Here is an 18,880-nt window from a genome sequence, read left to right as displayed (position 1 = left end):
ACATCATCCCATGAAGGGACCAGTGCATCAGACATCATCTCATGAAGGGACCAGTGCATCACAGCACTCAGATTAGAAGTATGCAAGATCATCCCATGAAGGGACCAGCGCAGCAGAGATCAGCCCATGAAGGGACCAGTGCATCAGACATCATCCCATGAAGGGACCAGACATCATCCCATGAAGGGACCAGAGATCATCCCATGAAGGGACCAGAGATCATCCCATTAAGGGACCAGAGATCATCCCATTAAGGGACCAGAGATCATCCCATGAAGGGACCAGAGATCATCCCATGAAGGGACCAGAGATTATCCCATGAAGGGACCAGAGATCATCCCATGAAGGGACCAGAGATCATTCCATGAAGGGACCAGGTTATCAGAGATCATCCCATGAAGGGACCAGGTCATCAGAGATCATCCCATGAAGGGACCAGGTCATCAGAGATCATCCCATGAAGGGACCAGGTCATCAGAGATCATCCCATGAAGGGACCAGGGCATCAGAGATCATCCCATGAAGGGACCAGGGCATCAGAGATCATCCCATGAAGGGACCAGGGCATCAGAGATCATCCCATGAAGGGACCAGGGCATCACAGCACTATGATTAGAGGTATGCAAGATCATCCCATGAAGGGACCAGTGCATCAGACATCATCCCATGAAGGGACCAGCGCATCAGACATCATCCCATGAAGGGACCAGGGCATCAGACACCATCCCATGAAGGGACCAGTGCATCAGAGATCATCCCATGAAGGGACCAGTACACGACAGCACTTACATTAGAGGTATGCAAGATCATCCCATGAAGGGACCAGTGCATCAGAGATAATCCTATGAAGAGACCAGGGCATCACAGCACTATGATTAGAGGTATGCAAGATCATCCCATGAAGGGACCAGTGCATCAGAGATCATCCCATGAAGGGACCAGTGCATCAGAGATCATCCCATGAAGGGACCAGTGCATCAGACATCATCCCATGAAGGGACCAGAGCATCAGACATCATCCCATGAAGGGACCAGAGCATCAGACATCATCCCATGAAGGGACCCGGGCATCAGAGATCATCCCATGAAGGGACCCGGGCATCAGAGATCATCCCATGAAGGGACCCGGGCATCAGAGATCATCCCATGAAGGGACCAGGGCATCAGAGATCATCCCATGAAGGGACCAGGGCATCACAGCACTATGATTATAGGTATGTAAGATAATCCCATTAAGGGACCAGGGCATCAGAGATCATCCCACGAAGGGACCAGTGCATCACAGCACTATGATTAGAGGTATGCAAGATCATCCCACGAAGGGACCAGTGCATCAGACATCATCGCATGAAGGGACCAGGGCATCAGAGATCATCCCATGAAGGGACCAGGGCATCAGAGATCATCCCATGAAGGGACCAGGGCATCACAGCACTATGATTAGAGGTGTGCAAGATCATCCCATGAAGGGACCAGGGCATCCGAGATCATCCCATGAAGGGACCAGTGCATCAAAGATCATCCCATGAAGGGACCAGGACATCACAGCACTATGATTAGAGGTATGCAAAATCATCCCATGAAGGGAACACTGCATCAGAGATCATCCCATGAAGGGACCAGGGCATCAGAGATCATCCCATGAAGGGACCAGTGCATCAGACATCATCCCATGAAGGGACCAGTGCATCAGACATCATCCCATGAAGGGACCAGTGCATCAGACATCATCCCATGAAGGGACCAGTGCATCAGACATCATCCCATGAAGGGACCAGTGCATCACAGCACTCAGATTAGAAGTATGCAAGATCATCCCATGAAGGGACCAGCGCAGCAGAGATCAGCCCATGAAGGGACCAGTGCATCAGACATCATCCCATGAAGGGACCAGAGATCATCCCATGAAGGGACCAGAGATCATCCCATGAAGGGACCAGAGATCATCCCATGAAGGCATGAGTGCATCATAGATCATCCCATGAAGGGACCGGTGCATCAGAGATCATCCCATGAAGGGACCGGTGCATCAGAGATCATCCCATGAAGGGACCGGTGCATCAGAGATCATCCCATGAAGGGACCAGTGCATCAGAGATCATCCCATGAAGGGACCAGTGCATCAGAGATCATCCCATGAAGGGACCAGTGCTTTAGAGATCATCCCATGAAGGGACCAGTGCATCAGAGATCATCCCATGAAGGGACCAGTGCATCACAGCACTATGATTAGAGGTATGCAAGATCATCTCATGAAGGGACCAGTGCATCAGACATCATCCCATGAAGGGACCAGTGCATCAGAGATCATCCCATGAAGGGACCAGTGCATCAGAGATCATCCCATGAAGGAACCAGTGCATCAGAGATCATCCCATGAAGGGACCAGTGCATCAGAGATCATCCCATGAAGGGACCAGAGATCATCCCATGAAGGGACCAGAGATCATCCCATGAAGGGACCAGAGATCATCCCATGAAGGGACCAGAGATTATCCCATGAAGGGACCAGAGATCATCCCATGAAGGGACCAGAGATCATCCCATGAAGGGACCGGTGCATCAGAGATCATTCCATGAAGGGACCAGGTTATCAGAGATCATCCCATGAAGGGACCAGGTCATCAGAGATCATCCCATGAAGGGACCAGGTCATCAGAGATCATCCCATGAAGGGACCAGGTCATCAGAGATCATCCCATGAAGGGACCAGGGCATCAGAGATCATCCCATGAAGGGACCAGGGCATCAGAGATCATCCCATGAAGGGACCAGGGCATCACAGCACTATGATTAGAGGTATGCAAGATCATCCCATGAAGGGACCAGTGCATCAGACATCATCCCATGAAGGGACCAGCGCATCAGACATCATCCCATGAAGGGACCAGGGCATCAGACACCATCCCATGAAGGGACCAGTGCATCAGAGATCATCCCATGAAGGGACCAGTACACCACAGCACTTACATTAGAGGTATGCAAGATCATCCCATGAAGGGACCAGTGCATCAGAGATAATCCTATGAAGAGACCAGGGCATCACAGCACTATGATTAGAGGTATGCAAGATCATCCCATGAAGGGACCAGTGCATCAGAGATCATCCCATGAAGGGACCAGTGCATCAGAGATCATCCCATGAAGGGACCAGTGCATCAGACATCATCCCATGAAGGGACCAGTGCATCAGACATCATCCCATGAAGGGACCAGAGCATCAGAGATCATCCCATGAAGGGACCCGGGCATCAGAGATCATCCCATGAAGGGACCCGGGCATCAGAGATCATCCCATGAAGGGACCAGGGCATCAGAGATCATCCCATGAAGGGACCAGGGCATCACAGCACTATGATTATAGGTATGTAAGATAATCCCATTAAGGGACCAGGGCATCAGAGATCATCACATGAAGGGACCGGTGCATCACAGCACTATGATTAGAGGTATGCAAGATCATCCCACGAAGGGACCAGTGCATCAGACATCATCGCATGAAGGGACCAGGGCATCAGAGATCATCCCATGAAGGGACCAGGGCATCAGAGATCATCCCATGAAGGGACCAGGGCATCACAGCACTATGATTAGAGGTGTGCAAGATCATCCCATGAAGGGACCAGGGCATCCGAGATCATCCTATGAAGGGACCAGTGCATCAAAGATCATCCCATGAAGGGACCAGGACATCACAGCACTATGATTAGAGGTATGCAAAATCATCCCATGAAGGGAACACTGCATCAGAGATCATCCCATGAAGGGACCAGGGCATCAGAGATCATCCCATGAAGGGACCAGTGCATCAGACATCATCCCATGAAGGGACCAGTGCATCAGACATCATCCCATGAAGGGACCAGTGCATCAGACATCATCCCATGAAGGGACCAGTGCATCAGACATCATCCCATGAAGGGACCAGTGCATCAGACATCATCCCATGAAGGGACCAGTGCATCAGACATCATCCCATGAAGGGACCAGTGCATCAGACATCATCCCATGAAGGGACCAGTGCATCAGACATCATCCCATGAAGGGACCAGTGCATCACAGCACTCAGATTAGAAGTATGCAAGATCATCCCATGAAGGGACCAGCGCAGCAGAGATCAGCCCATGAAGGGACCAGTGCATCAGACATCATCCCATGAAGGGACCAGAGATCATCCCATGAAGGGACCAGAGATCATCCCATGAAGGGACCAGAGATCATCCCATGAAGGGACCAGAGATCATCCCATGAAGGGACCAGAGATCATCCCATGAAGGGACCAGAGATCATCCCATGAAGGGACCAGAGATCATCCCATGAAGGGACCAGAGATCATCCCATGAAGGGACCAGAGATCATCCCATGAAGGCATGAGTGCATCATAGATCATCCCATGAAGGGACCGGTGCATCAGAGATCATCCCATGAAGGGACCGGTGCATCAGAGATCATCCCATGAAGGGACCAGTGCATCAGAGATCATCCCATGAAGGGACCAGTGCATCAGAGATCATCCCATGAAGGGACCAGTGCTTTAGAGATCATCCCATGAAGGGACCAGTGCATCAGAGATCATCCCATGAAGGGACCAGTGCATCACAGCACTATGATTAGAGGTATGCAAGATCATCTCATGAAGGGACCAGTGCATCAGACATCATCCCATGAAGGGACCAGTGCATCAGAGATCATCCCATGAAGGGACCAGTGCATCAGAGATCATCCCATGAAGTAACCAGTGCATCAGAGATCATCCCATGAAGGAACCAGTGCATCAGAGATCATCCCATGAAGGGACCAGTGCATCAGAGATCATCCCATGAAGAGACCAGTGCATCAGAGATCATCCCATGAAGGGACCAGTGCATCAGAGATCATCCCATGAAGGGACCAGGGCATCAGAGATCATCCCATGAAGGGACCAGTGAATCAGAGATCATCCCATGAAGGGACCAGTGAATCAGAGATCATCCCATGAAGGGACCAGGGCATCACAGCACTATGATTAGAGGTATGCAAGATCATCCCATGAAGGGACCAGTGCATCAGACATCATCCCATGAAGGGACCAGCGCATCAGACATCATCCCATGAAGGGACCAGGGCATCATACACCATCCCATGAAGGGACCAGTGCATCAGAGATCATCCCATGAAGGGACCAGTACAGCACTTACATTAGAGGTATGCAAGATCATCCCATGAAGGGACCAGTGCATCAGAGATCATCCCATGAAGAGACCAGGGCATCACAGCACTATGATTAGAGGTATGCAAGATCATCCCATGAAGGGACCAGTGCATCAGAGATCATCCCATGAAGGGACCAGTGCATCAGAGATCATCCCATGAAGGGACCAGTGCATCAGAGATCATCCCATGAAGGGACCAGTGCGTCAGACATCATCCCATGAAGGGACCAGGGCATCAGACATCATCCCATGAAGGGACCCGGGCATCAGAGATCATCCCATGAAGGGACCCGGGCATCAGAGATCATCCCATGAAGGGACCCGGGCATCAGAGATCATCCCATGAAGGGACCAGGGCATCAGAGATCATCCCATGAAGGGACCAGGGCATCAGAGATCATCCCATGAAGGGACCAGGGCATCAGAGATCATCCCATGAAGGGACCAGGGCATCACAGCACTATGATTATAGGTATGTAAGATAATCCCATTAAGGGACCAGGGCATCAGAGATCATCCCATGAAGGGACCAGTGCATCACAGCACTATGATTAGAGGTATGCAAGATCATCCCACGAAGGGACCAGTGCATCAGACATCATCGCATGAAGGGACCAGGGCATCAGAGATCATCCCATGAAGGGACCAGGGCATCAGAGATCATCCCATGAAGGGACCAGGGCATCAGAGATCATCCCATGAAGGGACCAGGGCATCACAGCACTATGATTAGAGGTGTGCAAGATCATCCCATGAAGGGACCAGGGCATCCGAGATCATCCCATGAAGGGACCAGTGCATCAAAGATCATCCCATGAAGGGACCAGGAAATCACAGCACTATGATTAGAGGTATGCAAAATCATCCCATGAAGGGAACACTGCATCAGAGATCATCCCATGAAGGGACCAGGGCATCAGAGATCATCCCATGAAGGGACCAGTGCATCAGACATCATCCCATGAAGGGACCAGTGCTTCAGACATCATCCCATGAAGGGACCAGTGCATCAGACATCATCCCATGAAGGGACCAGTGCATCAGACATCATCCCATGAAGGGACCAGTGCATCAGACATCATCCCATGAAGGGACCAGTGCATCAGACATCATCCCATGAAGGGACCAGTGCATCAGACATCATCCCATGAAGGGACCAGTGCATCACAGCACTATGATTAGAGGTATGCAAGATCATCCCATGAAGGGACCAGTGCATCAGACATCATCCCATGAAGGGACCAGAGATCATCCCATGAAGGGACCAGAGATCATCCCATGAAGGGACCAGAGATCATCCCATGAAGGGACCAGAGATCATCCCATGAAGGGACCAGAGATCATCCCATGAAGGCATGAGTGCATCATAGATCATCCCATGAAGGGACCGGTGCATCAGAGATCATCCCATGAAGGGACCAGGTTATCAGAGATCATCCCATGAAGGGACCAGTGCATCAGAGATCATCCCATGAAGGGACCAGTGCATCAGAGATCATCCCATGAAGGGACCAGTGCTTTAGAGATCATCCCATGAAGGGACCAGTGCTTCAGAGATCATCCCATGAAGGGACCAGTGCATCACAGCACTATGATTAGAGGTATGCAAGATCATCTCATGAAGGGACCAGTGCATCAGACATCATCCCATGAAGGGACCAGTGCATCAGAGATCATCCCATGAAGGGACCAGTGCATCAGAGATCATCCCATGAAGTAACCAGTGCATCAGAGATCATCCCATGAAGGAACCAGTGCATCAGAGATCATCCCATGAAGGGACCAGTGCATCAGAGATCATCCCATGAAGGGACCAGTGCATCAGAGATCATCCCATGAAGGGACCAGTGCATCAGAGATCATCCCATGAAGGGACCAGTGTATCAGAGATCATCCCATGAAGGGACCAGGGCATCACAGCACTATGATTAGAGGTATTCAAGATCATCCCATGAAGGGACCAGTGCATCAGACATCATTCCATGAAGGGACCAGGGCATCACAGCACTATGATTGCAGGTATGCAAGATAATCCCATGAAGGGACCAGTGCATCAGAGATCATCCCATGAAGGGACCAGGGCATCAGACATCATCCCATGAAGGGACCAGGGCATCAGAGATCATCCCATGAAGGGACCAGTGCATCAGAGATCAGCCCATGAAGGGACCAGTGCATCAGATATCATCCCATGAAGGGACCAGAGATCATCCCATGAAGGGACCAGAGATCATCCCATGAAGGGACCAGAGATCATCCCATGAAGGGACCAGAGATCATCCCATGAAGGGACCAGAGATCATCCCATGAAGGGACCAGAGATCATCCCATGAAGGGACCAGAGATCATCCCATGAAGGGACCAGAGATCATCCCATGAAGGGACCAGAGATCATCCCATGAAGGCATGAGTGCATCATAGATCATCCCATGAAGGGACCGGTGCATCAGAGATCATCCCATGAAGGGACCAGGTTATCAGAGATCATCCCATGAAGGGACCAGGGCATCACAGCACTGTGATTAGAGGTATGCAAGATCATCCCATGAAGGGACCAGTGCATCAGAGATCATCCCATGAAGGGACCAGTGCATCAGAGATCATCCCATGAATAGACCAGTGCATCAGAGATCATCCCATGAAGGGACCAGTGCATCAGAGATCATCCCATGAAGGGACCAGTGCATCACAGCACTATGATTAGAGGTATGCAAGATCATCTCATGAAGGGACCAGTGCATCAGACATCATCCCATGAAGGGAACAGTGCATCAGAGATCATCCCATGAAGGGAACAGTGCATCAGAGATCATCCCATGAAGGGACCAGTGCATCAGAGATCATCCCATGAAGGAACCAGTGCATCAGAGATCATCCTATGAAGGAACCAGTGCATCAGAGATCATCCCATTAAGGAACCAGTGCATCAGAGATCATCCCATGAAGGGACCATTGCATCAGAGATCATCCCATGAAGGGACCAGTGCATCAGAGATCATCCCATGAAGGGACCAGTGCATCAGAGATCATCCCATGAAGGGATCAGGGCATCACAGCACTATGATTAGAGGTATGCAAGATCATCCCATGAAGGGACCAGTGCATCAGACATCATTCCATGAAGGGACCAGGGCATCACAGCACTATGATTAGAGGTATGCAAGATCATCCCCTGAAGGGACCAGTGCATCAGAGATCATCCCATGAAGGGACCAGGGCATCAGAGATCATCCCATGAAGGGACCAGGGCATCAGAGATCATCCCATGAAGGGACCAGGGCATCAGAGATCATCCCATGAAGGGACCAGGACATCACAGCACTATGATTAGAGGTATGCAAGATCATCTCATGAAGGGACCAGTGCATCAGAAATCATCCCATGAAGGGACCAGTGCATCAGAGACCATCCCATGAAGGGACCAGTGCATCAGAGACCATCCCATGAACGGACCAGTGCATCAGGAACCATCCCATGAAGGGACCAGTGCATCAGAGATCATCCCATGAAGGGACCAGGGCATCACAGCACTATGATTAGAGGTATGCAAGATCATCCCATGAAGGGACCAGTGCATCAGAGATCATCCCATGAAGAGACCAGAGCATCAGAGATCATCCCATGAAGGGACCAGTGCATCAGAGATCATCCCATGAAGGGACCAGCGCAGCAGGATCAGCCCATGAAGGGACCAGTGCATCAGACATCATCCCATGAAGGGACCAGAGGTCATCCCATGAAGGGACCAGAGATCATCCCATGAAGGGACCAGTGCATCAGAGATCATCCCATGAAGGGACCAGGGCATCCGAGATAATCCCATGAAGGGACCAGTGCATCAGCGATCATCCCATGAAGGGACCAGGGCATCAGACATCATCCCATGAAGGGACCAGGGCATAGTACATCATCCCATGAAGGGACCAGTGCATCAGACATCATCCCATGAAGGGACCAGTGCATCACAGCACTATGATTAGAGGTATGCAAGATCATCCCATGAAGGGACCAGGGCATCAGAGATTATCCCATGAAGGGACCAGTGCAAAAATCATCCCATGAAGGGACCAGGGCATCACAGCACTATGATTAGAGGTATGCAAAATCATCCCATGAAGGGACCAGTGCATCAGAGATCATCCCATGAAGGGACCAGTGCATCAGACATTAACCATGAAGGGACCAGGGCATCAGAGATCATCCCATGAAGGGACCAGGGCATCAGGGATCATCCCATGAAGGGACCAGGTCATCAGAGATCATCCCATGAAGGGACCAGGTCATCAGAGATCATCCCATGAAGGGACCAGGGCATCAGAGTACTATGATTAGAGGTATGCAAGATCATCCCATGAAGGGACCAGTGCAGAGATCATCCCATGAAGGGACCAGTGCATCAGAGATCATCCCAAGAAGGGACCAGTGCATCAGAGATCATCCCATGAAGGGATCAGTGCATCAGAGATCATCCCATGAAGGGACCATTGCATCAGAGATCATCCCATGAAGGGACCAGGGCATCACAGCACTATGAGAGGTATGCAAGATCATCCCATGAAGGGACCAGTGCATCAGAGATCATCCCATGAAGGGAGAGGCGCATCAAAGATCATCCCATGAAGGGACCAGCGCATCAAAGATCATCCCATGAAGGGACCAGCGCATCAAAGATCATCCCATGAAGGGACAGGCGCATCAAAGATCATGGCCATGTCTGAACTGGGGTGGCAGAGTGGGCTAAAGAACGGTGATGGATCAAACCGAGATCTGTTGACTGGGTGTGAGTGTTTGATTGGTTCTGATGCTCCGTCCATCACCACCCCCTTTTGTACCGCTTTGTTCGCCATAAGTTGGCAGGGTATGCTCAGACGTGAGTCCCTTGCTCACTTTGCCACTGGATTCAAGCAAGCCTGGCTGAAGACGGCTGAAATACCAGAAACCGGTCCTAGGAAGCTTGTTTCCGGTCCAGGGAAGGCATGGCTTGGCAGTTCGGGCTGGACTGTTCCCATGAGGCACAGGGTCAGACTGATTTGCATATGGCCATGTCTGAACTGGGGTGGCAGAGTGGGCTAAAGAACGGTGATGGATCAAACCCAGATCCGTTGACTGGGTGTGAGTGTTTGATTGGTTCTGATGCTCCGTCCATCACCACCCCCTTTTGTACCGCTTTGTTCGCCATAAGTTGGCAGGGTATGCTCAGACGTGAGTCCCTTGCTCACTTTGCCACTGGATTCAAGCAAGCCTGGCTGAAGACGGCTGAAATACCAGAAACCGGTCCTAGGAAGCTTGTTTCCGGTCCAGGGAAGGCATGGCTTGGCAGTTCGGGCTGGACTGTTCCCATGAGGCACAGGGTCAGACTGATTTGCATATGGCCATGTCTGAACTGGGGTGGCAGAGTGGGCTAAAGAACGGTGATGGATCAAACCCAGATCTGTTGACTGGGTGTGAGTGTTTGATTGGTTCTGATGCTCCGTCCATCACCACCCCCTTTTGTACCGCATCAAAGATCATCCCATGAAGGGACCAGCGCATCAAAGATCATCCCATGAAGGGACCAGCTCATCAAAGATCATCCCATGAAGGGACCAGTGCATCACAGCACTCAGATTAGAAGTATGCAAGATCATCCCATGAAGGGACCAGTGCATCAGAGATCCGCCCATGAAGGGACCAGTGCATCAGAGATCATCCTATGAAGGGACCAGTGCATCAGAGATCCCATGAAGGGACCAGAGATCATCCCATGAAGGGACCAGAGATCATCCCATGAAGGCATGAGTGCATCAGAGATCATCCCATGAAGGTACCAGTGCATCAGAGATCATCCCAAAAAGGGACCAGGGCATCACAGCACTAGGATTAGAGGTATGCAAGATCATCCCATGAAGGGACCAGTGCATCAGAGATCCGCCCATGAAGGGACCATTTCATCAGAGATCATCCCATGAAGGGACCAGTGCATCAGATATCATCCCATGAAGGGACCAGTGCATCAGATATCATCCCATGAAGGGACCAGTGCATCAGATATCATCCCATGAAGGGACCAGGGCATCAGAGCACTATGATTAGAGGTATGCAAGATCATCTCATGAAGGGACCAGTGCATCAGACATCATCCCATGAAGGGACCAGTGCATCAGAGATCATCCCATGAAGGGACCAGTGCATCAGATATCATCCCATGAAGGGACCAGTGCATCAGATATCATCCCATGAAGGGACCAGTGCATCAGAGATCATCCCATGAAGGGACCAGTGCATCAGGGATCATCCCATGAAGGGACCAGCGCATCAGGGATCATCCCATGAAGGGACCAGTGCATCAGACATCATCCCATGAAGGGACCAGCGCATCAGACATCATCCCATGAAGGGACCAGGGCATCAGACATCATCCCATGAAGGGACCAGGGCATCAGACATCATCCCATGACGGGACCAGGGCATCAGACACCATCCCATGAAGGGACCAGGGCATTACAGCACTATGATTAGAGGTAAGCAAGATCATCCCATGAAGGGACCAGTGCATCAGAGATCATCCCATGAAGGGACCAGGGCATCACAGCACTATGATTAGAGGTATGCAAGATCATCCCATGAAGGGAACAGTGCATCAGAGATCATCCCATGAAGGGACCAGCGCATCAAAGATCATCCCATGAAGGGACCAGCGCATCAAAGATCATCCCATGAAGGGACAGGCGCATCAAAGATCATCCCATGAAGGGACCAGCTCATCAAAGATCATCCCATGAAGGGACCAGTGCATCACAGCACTCAGATTAGAAGTATGCAAGATGATCCCATGAAGGGACCAGTGCATCAGAGATCCGCCCATGAAGGGACCAGTGCATCAGAGATCATCCTATGAAGGGACCAGTGCATCAGAGATCCCATGAAGGGACCAGTGCATCAGAGATCCCATGAAGGGACCAGAGATCATCCCATGAAGGGACCAGAGATCATCCCATGAAGGCATGAGTGCATCAGAGATCATCCCATGAAGGGACCAGGGCATCAGACATCATCCCATAACGGGACCAGGGCATCAGACACCATCCCATGAAGGGACCAGGGCATTACAGCACTATGATTAGAGGTAAGCAAGATCATCCCATGAAGGGACCAGTGCATCAGAGATCATTCCATGAAGGGACCAGGGCATCAAAGCACTATGATTAGATGTATGCAAGATCATCCCATGAAGGGACCAGTGCATCAGAGATCATCCCATGAAAGGACCAGTGCATCAGAGATCATCCCATGAAGGGACCAGTGCATCAGAGATCATCCCATGAAGGGACCAGTGCATCAGAGATCATCCCATGAAGGGACCAGTGCATCAGACATCATCCCATGAAGGGAGCAGTGATACAGAGATCATCCCATGTAGGGACCAGCGCATCGAGGATCATCCCATGAAGCGACCAGTGCATCAGAGATCATCCCATGAAGGGACCAGGGCATCAGAGATCATCCCATGAAGGGACCAGCACATAGAGGATCATCCCATGAAGGGACCAGGTCATCACAGCACTATGATTAGAGGTATGCAAGATCATCCCATGAAGGGACCAGTGCATCAGAGATCATCCCATGAAGGGACCAGGGCATCAGAGATCATCCCATGAAGGGACCAGGGCATCAGAGATCATCCCATGAAGGGACCAGGGCATCAAAGATCATCCCATGAAGGGACCAGGGCATCAAAGATCATCCCATGAAGGGACCAGGGCATCAAAGATCATCCCATGAAGGGACCAGGGCATCAGAGATCATCCCATGAAGGGACCAGGACATCACAGCACTATGATTAGAGGTATGCAAGATCATCTCATGAAGGGACCAGTGCATCAGAGATCATCCCATGAAGGGACCAGGGCATCACAGCACTATGATTAGAGGTATGCAAGATCATCCCATGAAGGGACCAGTGGATCAGACATTCCATGAAGGGACCAGGGCATCACAGCACTATGATTAGAGGTATGCAAGATCATCCCATGAAGGGACCAGTGCATCAGAGATCATCCCATGAAGGGACCAGGGCATCAGAGATCATCCCATGAAGGGACCAGGGCATCGGAGATCATCCCATGAAGGGACCAGGGCATCAGAGATCATCCCATGAAGGGACCAGGGCATCAGAGATCATCCCATGAAGGGACCAGGACATCACAGCACTATGATTAGAGGTATGCAAGATCATCCCATGAAGGGACCAGGGCATCAGACATCATCCCATGAAGGGACCAGTGCATCAGACATCATCCCATGAAGGGACCAGTGCATCAGACATCATCCCATGAAGGGACCAGTGCATCAGACATCATCTCATGAAGGGACCAGTGCATCACAGCACTCAGATTAGAAGTATGCAAGATCATCCCATGAAGGGACCAGCGCAGCAGAGATCAGCCCATGAAGGGACCAGTGCATCAGACATCATCCCATGAAGGGACCAGACATCATCCCATGAAGGGACCAGATATCATCCCATGAAGGCATGAGTGCATCAGAGATCATCCCATGAAGGGACCAGGGCATCAGACATCATCCCATAACGGGACTAGGGCATCAGACACCATCCCATGAAGGGACCAGGGCATTACAGCACTATGATTAGAGGTAAGCAAGATCATCCCATGAAGGGACCAGTGCATCAGAGATCATTCCATGAAGGGACCAGGGCATCAAAGCACTATGATTAGATGTATGCAAGATCATCCCATGAAGGGACCAGTGCATCAGAGATCATCCCATGAAAGGACCAGTGCATCAGAGATCATCCCATGAAGGGACCAGTGCATCAGAGATCATCCCATGAAGGGACCAGTGCATCAGAGATCATCCCATGAAGGGAGCAGTGATACAGAGATCATCCCATGTAGGGACCAGCGCATCGAGGATCATCCCATGAAGGGACCAGTGCATCAGAGATCATCCCATGAAGGGACCAGCACATAGAGGATCATCCCATTTAGGGACCAGTGCATCAGAGATCATCCCATGAAGGGACCAGGTCATCACAGCACTATGATTAGAGGTATGCAAGATCATCCCATGAAGGGACCAGTGCATCAGAGATCATCCCATGAAGGGACCAGGGCATCAGAGATCATCCCATGAAGGGACCAGGGCATCAGAGATCATCCCATGAAGGGACCAGGGCATCAAAGATCATCCCATGAAGGGACCAGGGCATCAGAGATCATCCCATGAAGGGACCAGGACATCACAGCACTATGATTAGAGGTATGCAAGATCATCTCATGAAGGGACCAGTGCATCAGAGATCATCCCATGAAGGGACCAGGGCATCACAGCACTATGATTAGAGGTATGCAAGATCATCCCATGAAGGGACCAGTGCATCAGACATTCCATGAAGGGACCAGGGCATCACAGCACTATGATTAGAGGTATGCAAGATCATCCCATGAAGGGACCAGTGCATCAGAGATCATCCCATGAAGGGACCAGGGCATCAGAGATCATCCCATGAAGGGACCAGGGCATCAGAGATCATCCCATGAAGGGACCAGGGAATCAAAGATCATCCCATGAAGGGACCAGGGCATCAGAGATCATCCCATGAAGGGACCAGGACATCACAGCACTATGATTAGAGGTATGCAAGATCATCCCATGAAGGGACCAGGGCATCAGACATCATCCCATGAAGGGACCAGTGCATCAGACATCATCCCATGAAGGGACCAGTGCATCAGACATCATCCCATGAAGGGACCAGTGCATCAGACATCATCTCATGAAGGGACCAGTGCATCACAGCACTCAGATTAGAAGTATGCAAGATCATCCCATGAAGGGACCAGCGCAGCAGAGATCAGCCCATGAAGGGACCAGTGCATCAGACATCATCCCATGAAGGGACCAGACATCATCCCATGAAGGGACCAGAGATCATCCCATGAAGGGACCAGAGATCATCCCATTAAGGGACCAGAGATCATCCCATTAAGGGACCAGAGATCATCCCATGAAGGGACCAGAGATCATCCCATGAAGGGACCAGAGATTATCCCATGAAGGGACCAGAGATCATCCCATGAAGGGACCAGAGATCATTCCATGAAGGGACCAGGTTATCAGAGATCATCCCATGAAGGGACCAGGTCATCAGAGATCATCCCATGAAGGGACCAGGTCATCAGAGATCATCCCATGAAGGGACCAGGTCATCAGAGATCATCCCATGAAGGGACCAGGGCATCAGAGATCATCCCATGAAGGGACCAGGGCATCAGAGATCATCCCATGAAGGGACCAGGGCATCAGAGATCATCCCATGAAGGGACCAGGGCATCACAGCACTATGATTAGAGGTATGCAAGATCATCCCATGAAGGGACCAGTGCATCAGACATCATCCCATGAAGGGACCAGCGCATCAGACATCATCCCATGAAGGGACCAGGGCATCAGACACCATCCCATGAAGGGACCAGTGCATCAGAGATCATCCCATGAAGGGACCAGTACACGACAGCACTTACATTAGAGGTATGCAAGATCATCCCATGAAGGGACCAGTGCATCAGAGATAATCCTATGAAGAGACCAGGGCATCACAGCACTATGATTAGAGGTATGCAAGATCATCCCATGAAGGGACCAGTGCATCAGAGATCATCCCATGAAGGGACCAGTGCATCAGAGATCATCCCATGAAGGGACCAGTGCATCAGACATCATCCCATGAAGGGACCAGAGCATCAGACATCATCCCATGAAGGGACCAGAGCATCAGACATCATCCCATGAAGGGACCCGGGCATCAGAGATCATCCCATGAAGGGACCCGGGCATCAGAGATCATCCCATGAAGGGACCCGGGCATCAGAGATCATCCCATGAAGGGACCAGGGCATCAGAGATCATCCCATGAAGGGACCAGGGCATCACAGCACTATGATTATAGGTATGTAAGATAATCCCATTAAGGGACCAGGGCATCAGAGATCATCCCACGAAGGGACCAGTGCATCACAGCACTATGATTAGAGGTATGCAAGATCATCCCACGAAGGGACCAGTGCATCAGACATCATCGCATGAAGGGACCAGGGCATCAGAGATCATCCCATGAAGGGACCAGGGCATCAGAGATCATCCCATGAAGGGACCAGGGCATCACAGCACTATGATTAGAGGTGTGCAAGATCATCCCATGAAGGGACCAGGGCATCCGAGATCATCCCATGAAGGGACCAGTGCATCAAAGATCATCCCATGAAGGGACCAGGACATCACAGCACTATGATTAGAGGTATGCAAAATCATCCCATGAAGGGAACACTGCATCAGAGATCATCCCATGAAGGGACCAGGGCATCAGAGATCATCCCATGAAGGGACCAGTGCATCAGACATCATCCCATGAAGGGACCAGTGCATCAGACATCATCCCATGAAGGGACCAGTGCATCAGACATCATCCCATGAAGGGACCAGTGCATCAGACATCATCCCATGAAGGGACCAGTGCATCACAGCACTCAGATTAGAAGTATGCAAGATCATCCCATGAAGGGACCAGCGCAGCAGAGATCAGCCCATGAAGGGACCAGTGCATCAGACATCATCCCATGAAGGGACCAGAGATCATCCCATGAAGGGACCAGAGATCATCCCATGAAGGGACCAGAGATCATCCCATGAAGGCATGAGTGCATCATAGATCATCCCATGAAGGGACCGGTGCATCAGAGATCATCCCATGAAGGGACCGGTGCATCAGAGATCATCCCATGAAGGGACCGGTGCATCAGAGATCATCCCATGAAGGGACCAGTGCATCAGAGATCATCCCATGAAGGGACCAGTGCATCAGAGATCATCCCATGAAGGGACCAGTGCTTTAGAGATCATCCCATGAAGGGACCAGTGCATCAGAGATCATCCCATGAAGGGACCAGTGCATCACAGCACTATGATTAGAGGTATGCAAGATCATCTCATGAAGGGACCAGTGCATCAGACATCATCCCATGAAGGGACCAGTGCATCAGAGATCATCCCATGAAGGGACCAGTGCATCAGAGATCATCCCATGAAGGAACCAGTGCATCAGAGATCATCCCATGAAGGGACCAGTGCATCAGAGATCATCCCATGAAGGGACCAGAGATCATCCCATGAAGGGACCAGAGATCATCCCATGAAGGGACCAGAGATCATCCCATGAAGGGACCAGAGATTATCCCATGAAGGGACCAGAGATCATCCCATGAAGGGACCAGAGATCATCCCATGAAGGGACCGGTGCATCAGAGATCATTCCATGAAGGGACCAGGTTATCAGAGATCATCCCATGAAGGGACCAGGTCATCAGAGATCATCCCATGAAGGGACCAGGTCATCAGAGATCATCCCATGAAGGGACCAGGTCATCAGAGATCATCCCATGAAGGGACCAGGGCATCAGAGATCATCCCATGAAGGGACCAGGGCATCAGAGATCATCCCATGAAGGGACCAGGGCATCACAGCACTATGATTAGAGGTATGCAAGATCATCCCATGAAGGGACCAGTGCATCAGACATCATCCCATGAAGGGACCAGCGCATCAGACATCATCCCATGAAGGGACCAGGGCATCAGACACCATCCCATGAAGGGACCAGTGCATCAGAGATCATCCCATGAAGGGACCAGTACACCACAGCACTTACATTAGAGGTATGCAAGATCATCCCATGAAGGGACCAGTGCATCAGAGATAATCCTATGAAGAGACCAGGGCATCACAGCACTATGATTAGAGGTATGCAAGATCATCCCATGAAGGGACCAGTGCATCAGAGATCATCCCATGAAGGGACCAGTGCATCAGAGATCATCCCATGAAGGGACCAGTGCATCAGACATCATCCCATGAAGGGACCAGTGCATCAGACATCATCCCATGAAGGGACCAGAGCATCAGAGATCATCCCATGAAGGGACCCGGGCATCAGAGATCATCCCATGAAGGGACCCGGGCATCAGAGATCATCCCATGAAGGGACCAGGGCATCAGAGATCATCCCATGAAGGGACCAGGGCATCACAGCACTATGATTATAGGTATGTAAGATAATCCCATTAAGGGACCAGGGCATCAGAGATCATCACATGAAGGGACCAGTGCATCACAGCACTATGATTAGAGGTATGCAAGATCATCCCACGAAGGGACCAGTGCATCAGACATCATCGCATGAAGGGACCAGGGCATCAGAGATCATCCCATGAAGGGACCAGGGCATCAGAGATCATCCCATGAAGGGACCAGGGCATCACAGCACTATGATTAGAGGTGTGCAAGATCATCCCATGAAGGGACCAGGGCATCCGAGATCATCCTATGAAGGGACCAGTGCATCAAAGATCATCCCATGAAGGGACCAGGACATCACAGCACTATGATTAGAGGTATGCAAAATCATCCCATGAAGGGAACACTGCATCAGAGATCATCCCATGAAGGGACCAGGGCATCAGAGATCATCCCATGAAGGGACCAGTGCATCAGACATCATCCCATGAAGGGACCAGTGCATCAGACATCATCCCATGAAGGGACCAGTGCATCAGACATCATCCCATGAAGGGACCAGTGCATCAGACATCATCCCATGAAGGGACCAGTGCATCAGACATCATCCCATGAA

This window comes from Triturus cristatus, chromosome 8 (assembly GCF_964204655.1).
Source record: "Triturus cristatus chromosome 8, aTriCri1.1, whole genome shotgun sequence".
NCBI lineage: Eukaryota > Metazoa > Chordata > Amphibia > Caudata > Salamandridae > Triturus > Triturus cristatus.
Note: the sequence above shows the minus strand (reverse complement) of the source record.